This window comes from Anomaloglossus baeobatrachus, chromosome 2 (genome assembly GCF_048569485.1).
Source record: "Anomaloglossus baeobatrachus isolate aAnoBae1 chromosome 2, aAnoBae1.hap1, whole genome shotgun sequence".
Classification (NCBI taxonomy): domain Eukaryota; kingdom Metazoa; phylum Chordata; class Amphibia; order Anura; family Aromobatidae; genus Anomaloglossus; species Anomaloglossus baeobatrachus.
Window position 1 is genome coordinate 40,606,548 of NC_134354.1, and position 17,812 is coordinate 40,624,359.

The window sequence follows — 17,812 nt, forward strand, 5'->3', positions numbered from 1 at the left end:
GTGTGTAGAGCAACCTTTAGGATTAGGACTATAAAGAGAGAACTGTGTAGTCAGTGGTCCCGACATACATAATCCATTTATGGTAGTGATTGTGGGTTAACAATTGCTTAGTAGTGGAGTGTTCATCCCGGGACAGTTATACTAGATGTGTGTAGTCAAATGTCATGTTTATTGTATGTATAATCTGAATAAACTGCGTTCAATCTCCCAGTGCTAGCAATTCCCTGTATTGGCCCTTTCCCTGTTTGTGTTATAATAAATAGAAGTGTGAATCACCACTGAGTCTTCCTTCTCTGTGTTCTGCATTCCGGACCTGCTGTTCCAAGGTCACCACAGCCTTCCTGCTCTTCCTCACCCTTGCTCTAGGAAACTTAGAGATCTTTTTTTTAATAATTTACATGGGCCCAAGCATTTTCTCAAGTAGACATTCTTGCCAACATATCTAGGGATGTTTAAGTCCCCATCTTCCAAGAAACACCACATCCCTCTCAATAACGCCCCCTAGTCCAACCTAAAATGCACAATTTTGGGTGGGGTGGACCCCATCCCATTCATCCAACTTGAAATGGCAAGCCCGGGACACTTGCCAACTATTTTTGTTGCTGCCTTCCTGCTCTCGCTTTTCCCCTTTGTCTCTTATTAATTATTCTTGTGAGTTTGCAGTGTGTCTAAGTTTTGGTTCTCCCCTGTGTTTCCATCACACATCTGCCCCTTCCTTCCCTTGGGGGTGGGGGTTACAGACTAGATCTGGTCAGACACATAGAGAGGCTCTGAACCTTGAACTGCGAACAAATCTGTTGTAGTCCTTACTGAAGGGTTGGTCCACAGCCCTTGTTTGGTGGAGGACCCCAAGTGATCACACATTAGTCACCTGTCTGAACCCCAAGGGGTTGTTCTATAAACAGCTTTCATCACCTGTTTACAGGATAGATGATGAATATATAAGGTTCGGCTGCTTAGACCCCCACTAATCCTGAGATCGGAGGTCTCAAAGTCCACTGTGTGAACATATGTGATCATCCATCCTATAGACAATGAATGAAGCAGTGGTCCACTACCGTTGCATTCACAATGGGGACTATGTCATGATCAGTGGTGGTCCCAGAAGTCAGAACTTTGCTGTTTTGTCGCCTTCCCATACAACTTCCTCTATATAGCCACCTACTACATATATCACTCTACTAATGAGGCTGCACTAGCTATACTCATAGAGATTAATGCAGGGAGCTCCGCCATAGAGTAAACTGTATGGGCACGAGTATGTATAGCAAGACGGATTCTGCCCGGAGGAAAACTCTATGTGCAAATTGGCAATTTATAACATTGCATTCAGTGTAAGAAACCTTAATGATGACATGCTATCGGGAGAGCTCTGTTACCTCTATACACTACTGCAAAAACATGTGAAATATGTGATATATCCTGTGCTGTGCCGTGTACTAGATCAAGATCAGAATTCCAATGCTGAACTTTGATGACGGAACATCGTGTCGTTACCCTTGAAATTAATATGTCTCTTAGCTACATAATAAAGCGTTCACCATTCCGGGCGGCAGATAAGGTCTAATGAAAATAGATATGGAACACTAGGCATCTAAACTTACCAAAACTTAACCCACTGACCGGATACAGACAGGAATTATATTAGCTATTGGTTGAAGGAAAAATCATGGACTGTTCTCAACCTGTCATGATGTGCCTGCAGGGTAGTGAGGGACATATGCTGTCCCTCACACAATCAGACCCTAGGCCATCCCTGACCTCCGGATTACCCCTGAAGGTGGACATGCCTGAGTCCCGTGCCTGGCAATTCTTCTAACCAGATCTAATCTGTTACCTCCCCCAAAGGGAAGGAAGGAGAAAAAGTGTGATCGAAATATCGAGATTAAGACAGAGAGGGGAAACCCAAACTCAGACACACTGAAAACTCACAGGAACAGACAAAGGAGAAAAGCAAGAGCAAGAAGGCAGCAACAAAAAGACAACAAGGGTTAACAATACAACCGCTCACAGTAATAATGCGCAACAACCACAAGTAAGCCTGTCACAATTTGACTGCAAGATAGCGAAGGACAGGGGGTTCCTATGCTATCCCTCATGCTAGGAGACTGTAGGGTATCCCTAGCCTTCAGATTATCCCTGAAGGTGGAGACGCTGGAATCCCATCTCTAGCTATTCTCATGACCAGATATAAATGGTTACCCCTACCCCAAGGGAAGTAAGCGGCAGAAGTGTGATGGAAACACAGATTAAGACAGACAGGGGAAACCTAAAACTCAGAAACCCTGCAAACTCATAGGAACAAACAGTAAGAGACAAAGGAGAAAAGCAAAGAAGGAACTCAGCAACAAAAAGACAACAAGGGTTAACAACACAACCGCTCACAGCAATAATACACAACAATCACAAGTAAGCCTGTCACGATTTGATTGCCAGATAGCGAGGGACAGGGGCTTCCTATACTGTCCCTCATTCTAGGGTATCCCTGACCTTCAGATTATCCTTGAAGTTGGAAACGCTGGAGTCCCGTGTCTGGCTATTCTCCTGACCAAATCTAATGTTATCTCCCCCCAGGGAAGGAAGGGGCAGAAGTGTGATGAAAACACAGATTAGGACTGACAGAGGAAACCCAAAAATTAGACACACTGCAAACTCACAAGAACAAACAGTAAGAGACAAAAGGAGAAAAGCAAGAGCACAAAGGCAGCAGCAAAAATACAACAAGGGTTAACACCACAACTGATCACAGTAATGCACAACAATCACCAGTGAGACTAGATCACAACTCCTCACCAGACCAGTATAGAGAAGCTATACCTGGCATTAATGGAATAGTCCAGCTAGTGTACATAAGAGGGGAGCGAATGTGACTGGATCTCCCACAGCAAACTTGAATTGGTTGTCAACAAGTACCTGTACGTGATTGAGTTTTACTTGAAAGGTGCTCCTGGGCCAAAGTTTAGAAGGTCCCAATATATCACCCTATGTTATATACATGAAACATGTTATATACAGTGTGTCCACCCATATCCTGTCGACCACCATTAACTTGAGAACGGCGGAAGCTATAGGCATAGAAGGGGGGTCTAGGTATAGTAAAGTAGCCATGCGCTACGCAATGAAACCACCTATAGCGCCACCTGGTGGAAAACAATGGAGTTAGCATTTTTATCTTGAAAAATGAACGAGATAAAGAAAAAAAGTGAATTACAAAGTTGTAGGGAATCATCAATTCAATACGAATCGACACCTTGCATACAGAAATGCTATGATTAGAATGTGTAAAACTCACAAGGCTGCGGACGTGAAGCGATACCTCATGGAGACCTTCCTACAAGTCATTGGGTATGGTGGCTGTGTGGAGTGGCCTCCACGCTCACCTGACCTGACCCCATTGGACTTCTCTCTGTGAGGTCACATCAAACAGCAGGTGTATGCGACCCCTCCACCAACATTGCAGGACCTACGACGACGTATCACAGATGCTTGTGCAAACGTGTCACCTACCATATTGCACAACGTGCAGCAAGATACAGTATGCTGTGCAGAGGCCAGATGTGCATTGCAGCTGACGGGGGCCACTTTGAGCATAAAAGTTAAATGAGCGTCATATGCGTGACCAGCATTCAATGTTTTGGGGGGGTCATGGGTTTCATATCATAGCATTTCTGTATGCAAGGTGTCGATTCGTATTGAATTGATGATGCCCTGCAACTTGTAATTCACTTTTTTCTCTATCTCGTTCCATTTTCGAGATAAAAATGCTAACTCCGTTGTTTCCCACCAGGTGGCGCTATAGGTGGTTTAATTGCGTAGCGCATGGCTACTTTACTATACCTAGACACCACTTCTATGCCTATAGCTGCCGCCATTCTCAAGTTGATGGTGGTGGACAGGATATAGGTGGACACACTGTATACATGAAACATGTTATATATACAGTATGTGTAACAGGACAGCCACAGCAGCCCACACTGTACCTACGTGCACCTCCAATTTTATACATAGACTCAAAACGGTGACATGCCCCACGACATAGCATATAACACAGGTATCCTTCCCTGGCGGCGTTGCTGCTGGAGATTATAGCCGGCATGGTCGCTCTCCCAGACTCGCTGTCTTCATTATAACTCATCACTGTTTGCATTAAACTCTCGTAATCCAAACACAGAGCAAATTTCTTTCTTTTGTCATCAGTTTTAAAAAAAGAAATTATTTCACAGTTCAAGTAAAACACACGGAGCAGTAAATCAGGGCAATGCCAGAGACTGGAGAGAGGCCAAGCTCCGCGAGAACATCCAGAGAGTAACCACAGCCAAGTATCTGCGAGATAGCGGAGACAGCCTCTGTGCCAATAACTATTCAGCCCTCATACATAATAGACAAATTGTGGCTCAAGTTGTTGACTTCAGTGACCAGGTCACCATTTATATATATATATATATATATATATATATATATATATGTATATAAAAAAAATATAAAAATAATATATAATTATATTTATATATATATATATATGTATATATATATATATATATATATAAACAATATAATAATATATATATTATATATAAATATATTATATATTTATTTATATATATTAATATTATTATAATATTAATATATAATATATAATAATATATAATAATATATATAATTATATAGATATGGGAGCCTCGAACTCTCCCTTGCTTGATGATGGTTGAGGGAGAGGGGCTCAGGTCTTTGGAATATCATTTTGTTTTCAGTGGAGAAAAGACACTGGCAGATATGTCTGGCAGCAGCTTTCTCTCCTCTCCCCATTGAAAACACAACACTCTGCCTACCTAAGCACTGATGTGTATGGGGAAAGGGTTGAGATATAACTGACCGCTGAACAAATGGTTGACCAACAGCTATTGAATGTATATGGCCACATTTAGCCATGAGCGTGGTGGACATTTTTGTGCATCAACCAACCCAGGGTTCCCCAGTAACTGATTAAGTAAAGGATCTGTCTCACTAGGTAAAACCCTTGCCTGATGCCCTGTCCTAGCACTAATGTTACATATTAGTCAATGTACAGCAACCATCATTTTTTCACAAGGTCTTTTGCACAAAACTCGCTGACTGTCATGGCGGCGTCAGGCTCTGTTCACATTGCAGAGTCTAGCACTTCGTACGATGGTTTCTCTGGTGTTTCTGATCAACTCAGGCAGACCAGGGCTTAGACCTGCTGTGTGCTCATTCATAGACAGGCTAGCAAGAGTTAACCTCAACTAGCCTGCTAGTTAGGCTTCTTTAATCACATGTTGTAAGGAAGCCAATCACTTCTGCTCCTCTCATTTTTAGGCTGGAGGAAATCTTCTACCTATGCCAACTATAGTTTATCCTGTGTTGGTCTGTGAGTTCAGGTGCACTAACTTGCTGGAGAAAGAGTTGCGTTGTGCTTGGTGTTGTTGTTGAGTTTCTGTCATCTTGTTTCCACCCTGCTCTTGTTTTTCTCCTAATCTCTTACTGTCTTATACCTTTGTGTGTGCGTGCTGTGTGAAAGAGTTTGGTTTCCCCTTTTTGTCTATTTCTGTGGATTAAATCACACTCCTGTCCCGGCCTCCTGTAGAGGAGGAGGTATAAGATCAGGTCAGGTCAGGAGGGAGACTCAGACATCTCTACCATTAGGGGTATCTCTGAAAATAGGGATAGTACAGCTCAGGAGCCCCGCTTTCCCACGATCCTCATAGTCCCTCATGACACATTTACATTGATTCCTAATAACCCCATATGAAGTTTAGTTATTCTAGAACATTTTCATGACATTTTCTTAGTTGCCTTATACAGTGAAAGCAAAGGTCCATAAACAGCTGATAACACAGCACAGGAATCTCACTGTTGAAAGTTATTAGTCAGTTGAAGGCTACAAACATTTTTTCAAAGGCATTAGATAAACCATAGAACACTGAAGACATCATCAATAAGTACCTTAAATTTGGCACCACAATGAAATTAACTAGAATTGGACGTCCCTCAAAAATTGATACAAGAGAAGAAGAAAATTGGTCCAGGAGGCTGCCAAGAGGCCTACAGTAACATTAAAGGTGCTGCATCAATATCTGGAAAGTACTAGTTGTTTTCTGCATGTGACAACAATCTCCTGTATTCTGTATGTCCGGCCTGTGGGGTTGGGTGGCAAGATGGAAGCCTTTTCTTACAAAGAAAAACATCCAAGCCTTGCAATGTTTTGTCAAAACCTACATCAAGTCTGCCAAAAGCAGGTAAAAAACTGTGTTATGGGCTGATGAGACAAAGGTTTAACTTTTTGGTTATAATTCCAAAAGGTAGTGTGTTTGCTGAAAAGCCAACACTGTGTTTCATCCAAAGAACACCATACCCGCAGTGAGGCATGGTGGAGGCAGCATTATGCTTTTGGGCTGTGTTTCTGTAGCTGCAACAGGAGCTTTAGCCACAGTGGAGAGAATTATTAACAGTTCCAAATATCAGTCAATTTTGGATAAAAACCTTTAAGTGTCTACTAAGAAGTTTAGGATGAAGAATTTTCCTTTTCAGCACAACAACGACCCTAACCGACCTCCAAATCAACAAAAGAATGGCTTCACCAGAAGAAGAACGCAATTCTCGAATGGCCCAGAGCCCAGACCTAAATCCACCTGAGAATCATTGGGTGACCTGAAGAGGGCATTGTATGCAGGCGATGCTGCCGCAATCTAACTGAACAAAAACCTGTCATTTTAACAGGGGTGTGTAGACTTTTTATGCTCACTGTGTATACTTAAAAATTGATTTAGAGAAAAAAAAATAACATTTTGACTTTGAAATAAGGAATATCACAGAGAAAAACATTTCGCTAGTTGATGCAGTCAAATTTGATGTGGTGTGAATACTTTTGCAACACACTGCTTATTGAAAACCATTAGCAATTTGAAGACATTTAGATGTTTCCCTTTTGTTGCGCAACGCAAATTACGCGGTTTATCATCCTGTGCCCTGTTCTTGAACTGTACGGTAAGCCCTGTGCTCGACATGCCCTGTTTAATGTCAGCACATTAACAGCGCAGGAGACAATGTCCTAGGAACATCACTGTGTACGCTAAATGTCAGCCCTGTTGTCTTAGAGCTACTTTAGTGTTTATTTTGTTCACATTTTCTTCACTAAATCCTCCTCAGCTTACAGTATAAAACATTTAGCCTTCTTCATAAATATCCACAATTATAGGACATGAAGCTGGTGACCGCAGGTACAGGTAGGATCGCGCGGCGTGAATACTTAATTTGCTCATGTCTTATGACCCAACCTATAATTTAAGGCGTGCTTGACAAATTTTTCAAGCTTATCCTGAAGAAGGATACTTTATGCCACGCTAAGTGTGTTGCCGAAAATTTACACATAGCCACTCCCCATCAAAGAGGGCCCATCCCCCCCAAATGTGGATTTGAACACAGGGGCACAAATAACTGTTTGTACACTCTAGTTTCCAGAAGGGAAAAGGAGGATTTGGTGGTACCAAGAGATTTCCAAATTCTTCTTGGTGTCTGAGAGATTTCCCTTTTCTTTCAAAAATGTCAGATGTTCTGACAGAATTGTCCAGTATAATATAAAGTAGGGGTGCACAGCATTTTTTTGGTTCAAAGACAACCTTGTAATACTGAACCAATCTGAAGGGCGGCAAAAAATGTTAATGGGGTACTTCTATTATTACATCAGCAGAACGAAGAATTGAATATTTGAGAAGGATTTGGAGAGTTTTTGCTCGGTTTCTGCCTAAAAAAAACCACACCCAACTTACACTGAGTTTTTGGAGCAGAAACTCAGCTAAATCCTCCTCAATCTCAAAACTACGTTTTGAGGATTTTTTAGTTTTAACATGAAGCATGTAATGGATTACTACATGATCAAAACCATTGTCAGTACATGAAAACAGCACCAGAACCACCGTCAGTACATGACTACATCAATACATCACCAGAACCACCATCAATACATAAATATAGCACCTTATCCAACATCAGTACATGAATACAATGCCAGAACCACCATCAGTACGTAAGTATAGCACCAGAACCAGGGTCAGTACATTAACACAGCAGCAGAACCTACATCAGTACATGAACACATCACCAACTTAGTACAGTGATCAATTGCACTTCCAGGTCAGCCCCAAATACACTTGTATCGCATGAACCTGCAATTCCCAGTATGTCCTTAGCAATGCTAAGGAGATACTGGGTTTTGTTGTTATCAGTCATCAGACTGCCTAGCATACAGGAACCACAGTACTGATGAGATGAAGCCAGAATGACAAATAATCAATTACATCCATGTATCTTATAGATGACCTCTTCTCTGATTGGAGTCATCCTAATTTCTTTTATTGCCAACCTGTTTGTTTGTCATAGTACAGATGTGATGATGAGATTTCATATCTCTCCACACTTCTCTCTTCTCCGGTATTGTGCAGCTCAACCTGAAACCGTACCCTTAAAAATAAAAGTATTATTATACTGCCCCATTAATGAAATATCTTCCATTCTGCACCCTAAATAAATAATTGTACAAAATATCCCCCCCACACAGTCTCTCTCTATAATATCCCCCACATTGCCCCTTTCCATAATATCACTCACATCCTACACCGCTTCATAACATTCCCCCACTCCCTGCACAGCTCAACAATGTTCTCTCACACTCTGCGGTGCTCCATAATGTTCACCACACCTTGCACCTCTCCAAAATATATACCACATTGCCCCTCTGCATGCTGTGCCCCATAATGTCCTCATAGTGTGGCGCCCTGGACTAGCCAGGTTGTCACAGGGACTACAACACAACACCCCCACCCCGCACATCAGCCAGACACCAAATCCTTGTTGCCTCCCTCCAGGGGCTGATGTCCACACCAGGTGGGGTGGAGCCAGGCGGTTGGCCCCACCCATTGAGGAGTTCACAGTCCTGGAGGCGGGAGAAGGAAGTCAGAGCAGATAAGTGAGGGAAGTGAAGGAGAGAGGAGTGAAGTGGTAGCAGACCGGGGTCGGGCGGTGGCCCGCCGGTACCGAATCGGGGAGCGAAGTGAAGCCAGCACAAACCAGCAGGGCCTGCGGACCCCGACCAGGCTTGGAGTCACCGTTAAACAGGTCAAATCCATTAGTGACCGGAACCCCAGGGGTTTCCTAGCAGCCAAGACCCGATTGAAGGCAACCGTCCGAACAGCGAGAGGGAAATACAGCTACCGTCACAGCTAGAGTTCCCAGGGCCAGAGCCTGCGGGCAAAAAGGGCTCCTCCGGCACATATCCACGCTGGGGAGCGGGTTACCGGTGGGAAGCCATCGGGGCTGAAGATACACAAAAGGTGCAGGGAAAGGCAGCCACCACCAACCGTCCGGGAGAAACCACAGCAGCCGGCTGCGGGACCCGTCCATCCAGCCGTTTGTTTTACCAGAGACTCTGTATCCATTCTTGGCTGAGTGAGTACCACCGTGCCATCCGGCACCGCGCTGCCCCCGCGACCCTGCACCTCACCAACCCTGCCTCCCCGTTACCTCACCGGGCCCCAGGACCACCAAACCCCCCTACCCACGGAGGGGAGAGAAACATCCCAGCTGCTCCCTGCCATCACTCCCGGGATCCCCGTCAAGAGCAGCGGTGGTGCCCAACCTCACCACAAACCGTGGGTGGCGTCATGGATCAAACTCCCAAACCAAACCACCCCTCTCACTCATGGGCGAGGAGCGCCGCTCGAGTCCCCGGATACGGCCCACCGCTTGAGCCACCGAGCAGCAGCAAGCAGCAGCGCCGGACCCGAGCGTGGTGAGCGCAGCGCTCTCCCCGCCCGCGACAACTGCAATACTAATCCCCTCCTCCTTCCTATAATAGTATATACTGTATAATCTTCCACTCCTCATGGATCGCTTACTATTTCTGGCCACATTCTCACCTCCTCTGCGCTGCTGTGCCAGTGATAGCAGCATAATGACCTCATCACAGTGCTGCATGCCGGGGCAGGGATGATGAGCGCTCCTCTCCTTTGCCCCAGTCCCAGAGCGCAAGTATTCTGAAAGATGCAAATACAGCTGAATATAGGAGGATGAGAACCAGAGTCTCATTGGTTCTCTGCAAGCCACACAACATCCTTCAATGGGTTGTATGGTGTGCATTCCTGATTTAAAGGGAATGTCAGCACAGAATAACTGTTCAAACCAAGTACATGGGCTTGGGCATCCTGATGTAGCCAAACATTTAAGTGCACCTTCCCACCTACTTGTTTTCCCGCTCTCTCAACCCTTCCCTCTTCTTTGACTGACAGCTCTGGCTTCATAGAGCCAGAGAAGGGCAAAGATGCAGCGAAGACAAGCAGGTGGCAAGAATCACTTGTTAGGGTGTCCTGGGGTGTTAGTCGTTGGCAAAGGGCTTCTTGGCAGTCCTCCTTCAGTGGTCCGCACCACAACCACCTCCACATTGAAAGGGGGAAGGGATTGGTAGCGGTCATCCTGGTTGGGTCTGGTCTTTGTGTGTGCAAACCATACCTGTGATTAGGCCATCATGCAGACAAGGATTCTCCTGCTGAAGAGTCATCAACACTGGCTCTGGGTTCTTTTTTAACCTTCTTTTACTGAACATTACACACTGTACTTCCAACACATCGTGACTGTGGGCACAACACTTGAACAAATTCTTTACAGTACAATCGACTTCAAGGCACAGTTTTACTTTTGACTTCTCCATCACTCCTGGTACTACTGCTGCTATTTGTTCGTCCTCCTCCTCACTTCCTGACACCACAGACGCACACATTAAAGTCATATAGTCCTCACTGGCAAGGGTCTCGTCCCACCCACAGGGACCCGTTCTCTATAACGGTTGTGACCGCCTTCGGACTCGCCTCGTCTACCATGGTTTTGGTGCTGACCTGTTAGCCCAGGTCTGTGCCAAGCCTCCAATTGAGAACTAGTACCACTGGAGATAGTAAACGGACACGAAAACCTCTGTAGAGTTCGCGCCTGGTACACACGACTTGGGAACGGAGGTGACCGTCTACCCGTCCCCAACTGGAGCCCTTCCCATGTGCTCTGAGGGTCAGGTAATAGCTGCCACAGACACGCACTTTGGTCTAAGGTATCTGTCGGGCTCATACACTTCTATTTGCTATACTACCCACTAATACAGCTTTCCACACTCTAACTACTACTGACTAAACACGGTCAGAGTCAGGCTGTGTCCTGCAGCTGGCTCCTCCTCCTGTGGATCACCCACAAAGATTAACTGTACCCTACCTATATACTCCTTGTTGGTATATGAAACAGATGAGGACTTCTTTGTATGTGTGAAGGAGGACTTTATACTGATCTAACAGTAGATGGCGATGTTGTAAAGTTTCCTTACTCACTGTAATGTAAAAAGTCTTTTGTTTCCTTCTTGGTTTCGCTTTCTTCCTGATGCAATGCTGTATGACTGTGCTTATCTTTACCTCATGTTCTCTCAGAAGTAAAGAGTACGTTATCCCATGTAATCTGCTCTGTGAACTTTCTTCCGCAACTGGGAAGCTAGAAGCTGTGCTGTGCAACACTCCTGTCACTAGGCAGAACCTATTCTCTGTACCAGGAAGCAGTACATAACTAGGCCACTAGATGGCCACACTTATACTGTATTCACACAGTGAACAGCCACATACACACAGTTCACAGTACAACGGTGATCGGTGTCTTCAGAGCAGGAGCACACAGGCGTAGTCTGCCCTCTTGCATCTAAATGTTTGGTTACATCATGATGCACGACCGCCTGTGCTGGGTTTGAACAGTCATTCTGTACTGGCAGATTCCCTTTTTGGTGCATGTGAAAATTTAGCGGGATCTTTTTCCCTTGCAGCCTCCAATCTTTATTGATATGGCTGCAGAGTTAAAGTCACATTGACTGCAACAGTCACGTGATGCCAATCACTGGACTCAATTATGATCTTGTTATAGATGGCATCAGACTGCTGAACCCAGTGATTGGCTGCAGTGGTCATATGATAACCTTGATAGTGTACCGCCCCGGGGCTCGGCCGGCTGCCGAGCCGCTCGGATCCGTGCTCGTAGGTGAGTGGCTCGAGCTCCTCCAGGGACCAGGGGTTCACGTCGCTCTGAAAGGGGATTGGCGCTACACGTAGGGACTTCGGTGAGGAGGTCCACGGCCGGAGCCGCGGTGGTTTGCAGGGGGATTTAAGTTCGTGACGCCACCCACGGGTTGTGGTGAATGGATTGACACTACCGCTGCAGTTGACTAGGCTCCCGGGGACGGTGTTGCGCAGCATGGAGTTGACCCCCTCAGTGGGTAGGGGGATGATGGTCCCGGGGGCCCGAGGGAGGTGCTGAGGCGAGGGGATGGATGCATGCTGGGTGCTAGTGCGGTGCGGCGTGGTGCGCGGCCCGAAGGCACTGGTGTACTCACTATGATACAACACACTGGAGTCTCTGGTAAACCAAACGGGATGATGAACGGGGCCCGCAGCCGGCTTCAGCTTCCCCTTAACAGGTTGGTGGTTTCCGCCTTTCTTCTGCACCTCTTTAGTGTAGATGTTATGACTCCTATGCCTAAGCAACGGTAGTCCGCTCCCCGGCTTGCTGTGTGTAGGGAGAGCCCTGTTTGCCCGCAGACGCTGGCCCCTTGGGTCTCTATGCCTTGGCGGTGGCTTTACCCTAATGGTTGGGCTGTTGTCTTCAGTCGGGTCTTGTTTGGGAAAGGTCCTAAAGTCCAGTCCTCAATCAGTTGATTCGACTTAGCCTAGTTGTTTCTGGGCCTCGTACTGGGTCTGAGTACCCCTCCTGGTGCTCCGGTTTCCAATCGGTTCCCTGGTTCGGTACCGGCGGGCAACCGCCCGACCCCGGTCCCTACGGTTCCACCAGCTGTAATCCCAGCTCCTGCAGGCGGCCACCACCGTCTGCCTCCTTGCCAGAGGTGACTGGGCTCCAACCCAGACACTTGGTAGACTATGGCAGGCCTGGTCACAGGTCTGCCCTTGAACTTGACTACTCCAGTCCACTGTCAAAGCTCATCTACTTAGAACTACTGTTTTTCCCGCCTCCAGGCCTGTGAACTCCTCGGTGGGCGGAGCCAACCACCTGGCTCCACCCCCTGGTGTGGATGTCAAACCTGGAGGGAGGAGACAAGGGTTTTGAAGTTTGGCTGCTGTCACTTTTTTAGGAAGGGGTGTGTGTGTGTGGGGCTACCTGGGACGACCTGACTAGTCCAGGGCATCACAATAGTAGCACTGCAGCCATATCAGCAAAGACTGGAGGCTGCAAGGGGAGGTGGTGCAGGAGCTGCTATTGTAGTCATTAAACTTTCAATAGTGTCACTGTTGGTCTTGTGCCCTAAGAGCACCAATGTCAATTTAAAAGATGATGGGAGAAGTGATATCATTGGTTTCTGCGGGGTTAATAACATGAAAATGGAAAAGGGTGTTAATATTCAGTTTGGGTATAGAAGTCCAATTTTCCATTTTCGACTACTTAACCCTAGAACGCATACCTGGGGCCTCGCAGGCCTGCTAGGTCATTTGTTTTCTATGGTAGATTGAATTGCTTGCACGTTCTAGGGTTAAGTGGTCGAAAAGGGCTCCTGGTCAAGTAAGCAGGTCTGGTGGACAACCGGGAGTTTGTCCTATGGTCCTGGTCAGTTGTCAGTAGATGGTAGTATTATGGGGCTATCATGGCTCTCAGTCCTGGGGATAAGGGGTACCATGGTCTCCGGGTGACAAGTGACAATGGATGCATTTGGTAGCACCCAGCCCTTAACAACTAAAAGGGCAAACAGGGGTTCAATACAAGTAGGGGCAAGTATGGTATCACGCAACAATGAATTACAAAAGGTAACCAATACCATAAAAAGGGGAATATAAGTGTTACCAACCCTACATTGCTCTGGGGTAAAGGTTGGAAGGATCAAATTACCAGGGTGCTGGTTGGCAAATATTTACACTCAAAATATCAAGTTATCCCAGATCATTAGGATAAGGGATAAGATACTGATTTCTGGAGGTCCGGCTGATGCACAACAGTCCTCTGATCAGGGCTCTGGAATTTGGAGACCAGGCTTTTCCATTTTGAATGAGGTTAAAATCCTTGACCACTTGTAGATCCATTGTGTATGGGAATGCTAGCAATAGCGCAGTGCTGAATTCACCGTTCTCTGACAGTCCCAGAGACAATGAATGGAGCCGAGGTCAAGCAAGAAGTGGCAGCAAAGTCCGTTTTTCGTGTTCAAGAGCCCCGATTTGTAGATTAAGTGTGTCCCAGTGGTCGCAAGTCCTGTACTCAGCTTTCTCTGGCAGGCCCAGAGACAATGAATGGAGCCGAGGTCAAGCAAGGAGTCGCGGCAAAGCCCGATTTTCGTGTTCAAGAGCCCTGATTTTGGGATTACGGTTGTCCCAGTGGTCACACCAACAACGATCGGTATGTTATATTTCCCACTTAATATTTTGGAAATAACCCTTTAAGAACTATGGAGACCATACAAAAGATCCAACAGCTATCTCTCATGAACACTCAACCTTGGGAAGAGGGAAAAAGTCATTGCCAGAAATATCTAGAGGAGCTTTATCTTCTAGGTGAGGAAAAGGGTAAGTCAAACTACCCGAAACTTATGGTACATACAGTAGGCACTCAATGGTCAGCCAGTCCCGACAAAGTCATTGGGTTCAACCACCCACATTGTTTGACGCCCTAATGAAGAACAGATGGACATATCCTGCAGTATCATAGACTTTTATGTGGATAGCATTGTGGCACCGGCGTTTCTACGACCCCGATACTGACCAGTTACCAGATACGCCACATTTACCCCGTGTTTTAGTACTTCAAGGAATCTTCAATGATCTTAAGACCTTGGAAGGCCAAGGAGATACAATGACCTTGATTTTCCAAGAGCCGTATGTTAAAAGATATGAGTAAGGGGGCAGAAAGACTGAATAACCTTCATTATGAAACTTCATTAATTGGTAAATTTCTAGTGAAAGGGTCATTTGTTGTGACTGCCACAGACAGAACAGCCCGGCATCTGTGCTCCTGTCACCTACGGTGCAACGTGCTGCTGGCAAGAACAGGGCGCTTGTCTACATCGGGAAGTGTTCTGCTTCCTCATTACTGACAATCACTGAGAAGGCCACCATTATAATCACCTCATGTTCTCATGTTTGTGGATATAATGGAATCCTTTAAGGAAGATTTTTATTACTTCAGATCCATTTCACAACTGATTTAATTTAGGTCCAAGTTATATGCTTAAAGGGAACCTGTCAGAAATTTTAACAATTTCTCCTTCACCCCTAATAATTTATTTGGCTGTGTAGCCCTTTTAATTTTGACGTTCTGTATACATGTCTGGTATAGATGCATTGGGGCGAGACGATGCACTTACAGCTCCTCAGCCTCATGCCTTGTCTAGCATCACCCTGCCCTGACTGATAAAGAGGACAATGGCCAGCTACCAGAACAAACAATCTGTTGTCACATGGATTTTTAAAAACTTTGGCGACATGGGGTACTGTTCAGACAACAGATTCTGACACTCCATCCGGTAATTTCTTTGATGTCTGTGATCAATGCAGGTAGACTACAGTGTCGACCTGCTTAGTGCTGATTCATAGGTAGGCTAGCAAGAGTTCATCTCTGTTGGTCTGCTTGTTAGTCTCCTTTGATCACATGTTGTGGGGAGTCAATCATATCTGCTTCCCTCCTATATATGCTGGCTGAATCATTCCACCTATGCTAGCTATAGCTTATCTTAGCTGGTCTGTTGAGGTGTGGTGATTCAGACTATCTGGTGGTTGTTATACTTGTTGATGAGTGCAATTGTGAAGTTAACCCTTGATGCCTTTTTGGTGTTACCTTCCTGCTCTTGCTTTACTCCTGAGTCTCTTTGTCTATTATGGTGTCTGAGTTTTTATTTCCCTTGTCTGTCTTTATCTGTTTTCAATCACACTCCTGCTGTGTCCTTCCCTGGTGAGAGGTGGAGGAAATCAGAGTAGTACTGGTGAGGAGCATAGGCAGGAATGGGACTCAGGCATCTCCACCATAAGGAGTAACCATGAATTTAGGGTTAGCATAGGGTTCCCTAGCGTGAGGGACAGCATAAGAGCCCCTGTCCCATGCTATCCCAACAGTCACCTCATGGCCTTTTTCAATCAACCAGAGGAAAACGGGGACATTGAACGAGATAAGGCCGCCCAGGTGAAGGACAATGGCAGGAGGGCAGTGGCTCTATAAGCAGCCCTAAAAAGTGGTAATGCAGTGCTAGAGGTGAGTAGTTATAGTGTTACATAATGTTACCAGGACCTGTATGACCAATTACCAGTAGGATGCTATACCAGGAATGCTTAATACCCATGTTGAAGAGCCGGCATGTGTTAGGCTAAGTTCACACTTCCGTTGTTTTGCATCAGTCACAATCCGTCGCCTTGGGGAATTACAGTATCCTGCAAAATATTTTGCAGGAAACCAGTATTTCCCCATAGACTTCTATTAGTGACGGATTGCGACTGATGACCTTGCGTTGCATCCGCTGCGTCGCGGTCCGTCATTTTGGACTGACTGCCGGCCGGGGAGCAACGCAGAATGTAACGTTTTTCGGGCCGTCAAAATTAACACGCCCCGCAGAAATCCGTCGCCATCCGTCACGCTTGTAATGTATGTCTATGGTGCTGGATTCCGTTGTAATCCGTCTTACGACGGAATCCAGCGCTGGATTCCGTCATGCTCTACTGAGCATGCCCAGCATATTTGGCACACCCACTGGGATGTCCCAAACACAAACGGATCATGACTGATCTGTCAAAAAACGGACGCAGAGCGGATGTAATCAGTTTTTTCACAGGATTCCTGTGAAAGGAATCCTGTGAAAAACACAATGGTTGCATCAGTTGACATCTTGAAAACGACTGATCCGTTGCTGACGGACCTGACGGATTTAAAACAACGGAAGTGTGAACCTAGCCTAAGAGTGGAAAATGGAAGCATAAAGCTGTGTGAACAACTGCAATTAAAGTGACAGAAGTTTGTAAACTTTATTGTGGACTCGCTCTGAATGATTCGAAACGCGGCGGTACTGCACCATGTGCACGTGGAGAGAAGCAGGAGTCCTCCAGCCTAAATGTACCAGTAAGACAGGAAAACACTTGTACACAAACACCATTGTCTATAGCGTGACGGTGTGAAGAAACTAAAGCGGGCTTTACACGCTACGACATCGCTAATGCGGAGTCGTTGGGGTCACGGAATTCGTGACGCACATCCGGCCGCATTAGCGATGCCGTTGCGTGTGACATCAATTAGCGATTTTGCATCGTTGCAAAACAGTGAAAAATCGCTAATCGGTGACATGGGGGTCCATTCCCAATTATCGTTACTTCAGCAGTAACGAGGTTGTTCCTCGTTCCTGCGGCATCACACATCGCTGCGTGTGACGCCGCAGGAGCGAGGAACGTCTCCCTACCTGCCTCCCGGCCGCTATGCGGAAGGAAGGAGGTGGGCGGGATGTTACGTCCCGCTCATCTCCGCCCCTCCGCTGCGATTGGGCGGCGGTTCAGTGACGTCGCTGTGACGCCGCACGGACCGCCCCCTTAGAAAGGAGGCGGTTCGCCGGTCACAGCGACGTCGCCGGACAGGTAAGTATGTGTGACGGCTCTGGGCGATGTTGTGCGCCACGGGCAGCGATATGCCCGTGTCGCGCAACAGATGAGGGCGGGTACGCACACTAGCGATATCGGGACCGATATCGCAGTGTGTAAAGTAGCCTTAAGTCCTTCGTCCATGATTACCGCCCTGGTCACGTTACAATACTACT